At 48.4% G+C, this 6,000-nt stretch overlaps 1 long non-coding RNA gene across 1 annotated transcript in view; it reads left to right on the top strand.

The window, feature by feature from the left end:
- Positions 1-334: 334 nt before the first annotated feature.
- Positions 335-6,000, top strand: part of LOC138745699 (uncharacterized) — a 49,662-nt gene continuing 43,996 nt past the window's right edge. Inside the window, exon 1 of the long non-coding RNA XR_011346423.1 lies at positions 335-1,003. This is a non-coding gene — a long non-coding RNA (uncharacterized lncRNA). The remainder of the gene's footprint in view (positions 1,004-6,000) is intronic.

Genomic DNA, 6,000 nt, shown 5'->3' with positions numbered 1-6,000 from the left:
TACAAGGCGATAACTTCTTACTTGCTGCAACCAAACAGGTCTGCATGATACACCAACCTAAATAGAAAACATGTCCAGAAATCCCAGAGATCATAAATTCAAAAGGATTGGTGAAATCTTTACCCTGTATTTTTAACACCAAAGTCCCTATATTTTTAAGCCATTCGGACAGGTAACTGAGAAACATTACATTTTAAACACATGGTACGTCAGGATCAGTAGGATTGGAGCATTATTGTTCAAGAGACACAACTTTTAAAATAATAACATCTAACTTTATGAAGAATGTGATGCTACAACAGGAACAACGGATGGAATCAAACATGTGATATAGAGAATTTAGGTTAAAAAGACTTAAGTTAAAATGTGATGATTAATCAGAAACAGGGAAGCCAGAATGGACAGAGAGTTTACTAGCAGTCAAGGACAGAAGGAGCTGCTGAATATGTTTTTTTAAACCTATCTTTTCATGGTCATAGTGAGAGACATGCAGGAGACAAAGGATTGATAAGAAGTGTGAGAAACAGAATTCAGTGAATGTAGAGTTCACAGCGTACGTAACGAACGTGATAATTAATAATGCAGTTATACTTAGAATGTTTTTGTAATACTAACCAATTAAAACAGTATTAATAAGAAGGGGAAGGGCAAATAATAAAGGTATAAAAATCAATGCACTGTATGTATCGGGGCTTAACTGGTGAGAAACCAGTTGAGTCCAACTCTGCAGACTTGTAAATAAAGCTTGTCGTGTCATCAGTTTTAAAGAGACTCATGTGTGAGAAGTTTTATTTCTGACAAATGGGGGCTCGTCCGGGATCCACACTCCGGCCGTGAGGGGAGGCGAGAAGAGGGACATCGGAGGCGGTGCACCCCGCTGAGTTCAGCGGCTCCTAGTCCCTTGCTCGTCGCTTCGGGCGGCTTGAGCGAGTGGTATCCGGACAGGGTGACACGACAAGACGGAGAGGAGAAGGGTGACGGTTCAATCCCCGGGAAGACACCGGTAAGTGACGACTTACGATTGTGGTGTGGGGATTGGGTAACAGGTGTAACGGGATACACCTGTTTGGATAAAAACCTAACGGAATAGATTAAGTATAGATCTTTTGTCGTTGTGTGAGAACCCTGTCGCGGGACTCTAGGATAGACCCCAGGGAAACCTCGGCGGTAACCGAAGGAGGGACAGCACCTCCGACGAAGTGCCGAGAAGAGAGGGGTCAACCCCAGGAAAACCTCAGCGGTAACCGAAGGAGGGACAGCACCTCCGACGAGGCGTCTGAGAGGAAGGGAGTAGGGTCCAGAGTGAGAGGGTCCTCAGCAACGATAAACAGATCTAGGTGGGAAAATGGGAGGATCAAAATCTAAGGGCTCGTCTGAAAATTCAGGACAATTCCTGGGAGTACCCCTTGACAGCCCTTTGGGGAGAATGTTTGAAAATTGGGATAGTAATAGATATCGGGACAAAAACAAGAAAAAGATGGTCCAATATTGTCTCCTTTGGTCAAAACAACCTATTAAAGGTTCCTCGGTCTGGTGGCCGAAATTTGGATCTGATGAGGATTGGGTTAGACAAGCATTAAACATATATGTAAATTCGAGACCAAAGGTGAATCAAGAAGAGTCAGCATATGCATTTTGTTGGGTTCCCTGGCCAGGATCCTTAACAGAATGTTTTAAATTGAGAGTGGCAGGAGAAAAGAAATGGGAACCTCTGGACAACCTTCCCCCTCCTTATATTCCCCCGGTGCCTACTGCGCCCGAGGAAAGCTTATTACCGGAGGGGAAAGGTGATGAATCTGATTGCCCCGAAGGGGGCCGGGATAAAAAGGATGAATTAAGGGAGTCGGACCCTAAACTTCCACCGGTAAACCGACCCTGGACAAGATCCCAGACTGGTCCAGGACCATCAAAGTTTTCAATAAACCTAAATCCCCTGAGAGAAGTTCCTATGGGAGGACCGGGAGGGGGAACGGGATATGTGAATGTTCCCCTAACTAGTACAGAGGTGCGGGGATTTAAGAAAGAAATGAAAAAGTTATTGGAAGATCCTATAGGACTGGCTGAACAGCTTGACCAATTCTTGGGACCAAACACATATACGTGGGAAGAGATGCAGGCAATAATGGGAACATTATTTTCACCCCAGGAGAGGCAGATGATTCGACGGGCTGCCCTCCTCATGTGGGAATATGAACAACCTGGGGACCCTAGACCCCATGAACAAAAATATCCCTTAAATGAACCCAGGTGGGACAAACGAACACCCGAGGGATTGGCAAGTATGAGACAATATAGAGAGTGGACAATTAAAGGGATACGGGAGGCTGTGCCAAAGGGTCACAATTTTACCAAGGCATTTGGGAACCACCAGGGGAAAGACGAGTCCCCTACTGATTTTTTGGAGAGGGTGAGAAAGAATGTCCAACAGTATGCTGGTGTGGACCCTAGTACACCAATGGGTGAACAGCTTATTCGAATTGAATTTGTTTCCAAATCATGGCAAGACATTAGAAAGAAACTAGAAAAGGAGGAGGACTGGAGTGAAAAACCCCTAAGTGAACTGTTAAAAAAGGCACAAAAAGTATATGTGCAGAGAGAAGAAGAAGATCAAAAGAAGGCGACAAAGGTTATGGTACAGACTATCCGACAGATGAATGCTGAATCCAGAGGGGAAAGAAAACAAAACCTTCCTCTAAACAATCCAAAATATCCAAGAGAGGGAAGACCCCGGAGGTTCGTTAAGTGCTATTACTGCAATGAGGAAGGACACTTTAAGAGGGAATGCCCCCGATACAAGAGGGAATTGCGTGCCCTCGAACTTATGGAAGAAGATTAGGAGTGTCAGGGGTTCCAAATGTTAGGGACCAAATATAAGAGGGAACCCCTGGTAAAACTAAAAATTGGTCCCAAGGGAGAAGAGGTGGTGTTTATGGTGGACACAGGAGCGGAACGAAGTAGTGTAATAACTGTGCCAATCGGAACTGAGCCTATAAAAAGTAATTTGACAATTTCTGGGATAGAAGGAGCTCCCAGAATGGTATCAATAATTCCCCAAGTAACAGTGAAACTGGAAGAAAGAGAAGGGGTACAAGACCTCTTGTTATTACCTTCGGCTGGATTTAACCTCCGAGGAAGGGACTTACAGGCTCTCCTAGGTTTGGGTGCTCTCCCTGTGGACGGAGAAGTGCGAGTCCACCTCTGCGCTTTAAAGGAAGAGGATGAACGGCAGATTGACGAGAGAGTCTGGTATAAGGAGGGAAATCGAGGAGGTCTGGACATCCCACCTTTACATGTCACATTAATACCAGGTCATCAGCCGGTAATTGAGACTTTAATACGAGACGGACTATTAGAAGAATGCATGTCACCTTGTAACACCCCTATACTCCCAGTAAAAAAGTCAGATGGATCCTATCGCCTAGTTCAGGATCTAAGAAGTTTGAATGCTATTGTTCAGACCCGCCACCCAGTGGTGCCTAATCCCTATACTATTATGAGTGCGCAAACCCAACTCCAAGTCGCAAATCCACCGCGCATGCGCCAACCAGACTTCCAAACTTCTTCTTGCCCCTCCCCCGCCACTTTCCCGCTGCCAGTTACCCCACGGCCTCTGGCCTCGCCCAGTCGGCGCCATCAGGCCTCGGCTCCACTCAAACACCCCGCCGGTACCGGCCGCTCCCGGGTGGGTCCCGGCGGGCTGCGGGTCGCCCGTTTTCCCTGGACCGCGCGGCTGAGGAAGGTCCCGGCGCCTCCGCCAACTTCCTCCCATTCGCGCCCGCGGCGACGCGACGGACCCCGAACAGATGACGTCGCCGCCAACGTCCCGCCTCCTCACAGCAAGAGCCAATCAGCCCGCGAACCCACCCATCAATCCAACCCGACCCCAGCGTCTCATCCAATAGCGGCCTCACCGAATCAATCCTTGACTCGCGCAACTACTTGTCCTGGTGAATGTCTATTGCTGCTGGGTTTTGGGGTCCTTTGGGCTCATAACACCATAGTCTGGTGACGTACATGGACCTCCTTCCCACTCCATCCATTTTGGACCCCCACATGAAGAGGGAAACTGCTCTGGTAACTGCCAGGGCAGAGGTGTGTGAGATGGGCCTGGTGGGAGATGGGGGTTTGGAGATGGGCCTGGTGGGTGACAGGGGACAGTATTGGGGATGAACCCAGAGGATGGAGACCACCCCCGGAGCTCCGGTTCACCAATGGGTCACTCACCTTGGCCCACGGTCGTGCGTTGATCTGCGGGAATGTGAATTAGATGCAGTTGAGGTTCATCTCCCGGGTCTGCTCCCTGGTTGAGGTCCCCAACACCTGTTGGGACAGAAACCACTTTCACCACTGGCTCGGGGTGGAGCAACAGGAGGGTGACAAGGGGAGGGGATGCAATGTATGCGTACCAGGTCAGGGACATGGGACGAGCCCAAGAACTAGAGTGGTGGTGAAGGCTGAAATTTTAGGGGCATTTAAAAGGCTCACCAAGTGTCACAATTTCCCAATAACCGATCGGCTGCTTAGACTTTAAGAAATGTCTTCAATGAAAATGAAATATCCTTGGAATTCTCTACCCTATTGAATGTGACTGTGCACCTAGCTGGAGGTATTTGGACATACTATATAAACCTTGCTAAGTACCAGGGCAGGTTGGAAACGTTCGACTTCCTTGGGGGTCAAATCAACAGGCACGGTACTAAACCCTGCTTGAAAAGGTAGAGGTTGTTCAGTGCTTCCCCAAACCCCACATAATGAAGGGGCTGCAAGAATTCACTGGTACCATTAATTTTTATCACCGATTCATACCGGTAGTGGCCCACATCATGCGGAGAAAGGTAAAAACATTACCTGGGACAATGATGATTTGGAGTCGTTCCAGAAGGCCAAGGATGCACTGGCCAACACAACCCTTGTGGTACACGCCAGGCCAGAGACACCCACCACTCTCACAGTAGATGCTTCCAGCACAGCAGTAGGGGGTGCACTGGAGCAATTCATCGAAGGGGAATGGCAGCCTCTGTCCTTCTTTAGCAGACACCTCTGGCCACCTGAACTCAAATACAGTGTCTTTGACTGAGAACAATTGGTGCTGTACCTGGCAGTCAGGCACTTAAAGTATTTTTGGAAGGTAGACAATTCAGTGTCTTCATGGACTAGAAGCCATTAACTTTTGCCTTCCATAAAGTGTTGGACCTGTGGTCGGCCAAGCAGCAGCGACTCCTCTCATATGAGTCTGAGTTCACTACAGACATTCAACACATCGTGGGTGATGCACTGCCCCACCCCCGCAATCAAGTCTGACCAGGCCCTGTCCCTGTGAATAGACTATTTAGCCCTCGGCAGGGGACAGCAGGATGACCCTGATATTCTTGCAAGCAAGACAGCAGTGTCCAGGCTCAGGCTGGAGGATGTTAACATCGACCCTGGTAAGTAGACGCTCCTCTGCGGCATTCCAATGGCAAATCCCACCTCATCGTGCCGACAGCATGGAGATGGCAGTTTTATGATGAGGTGCACAACCTGACGCACCCGGCCATCAGTACTGTCAAAATGGTGGTCAATAGGTTTGTCTTGCTGAGCCTTCAGAAACAGGTTGTCAGTGGGCCAAGGCCTGTACACTCTGCCAGATGACCAAAATGCAGACATACGTGAAGGCACCACCCCAGACATTCGAGCCAGCATCACATAGGTTCAGCCACATCTACAATGACATTGTGGGGTCACTTCCGGCCTCCCGCGGGATGAGTTACCTTCTCACCATGATTGACTGCTCCATGAGGTTCCCCGAGGCGGTCCAGCTGGCTGACACAACCACTTGTGTCCTCCATTAAATTGGAAGCGGTAATAAATATGAACGAAAGTTTGATAATAAATAGTCTCCCTTGCAGTTGGGGTACAATGTATTTCTTAAGATCAGAGGAATCCTGGAGCCAAGACAAAGTGATCCTGTGTTTCCCAAGGATTTGATTGAGTTGTTGGGGTAGTTGAAAGTGAAAGGTC

Source organism: Narcine bancroftii, chromosome 11 (assembly GCF_036971445.1).
Source record: "Narcine bancroftii isolate sNarBan1 chromosome 11, sNarBan1.hap1, whole genome shotgun sequence".
Lineage (NCBI taxonomy): Eukaryota > Metazoa > Chordata > Chondrichthyes > Torpediniformes > Narcinidae > Narcine > Narcine bancroftii.
This window is presented reverse-complemented; position numbering and strand designations above follow the sequence as displayed.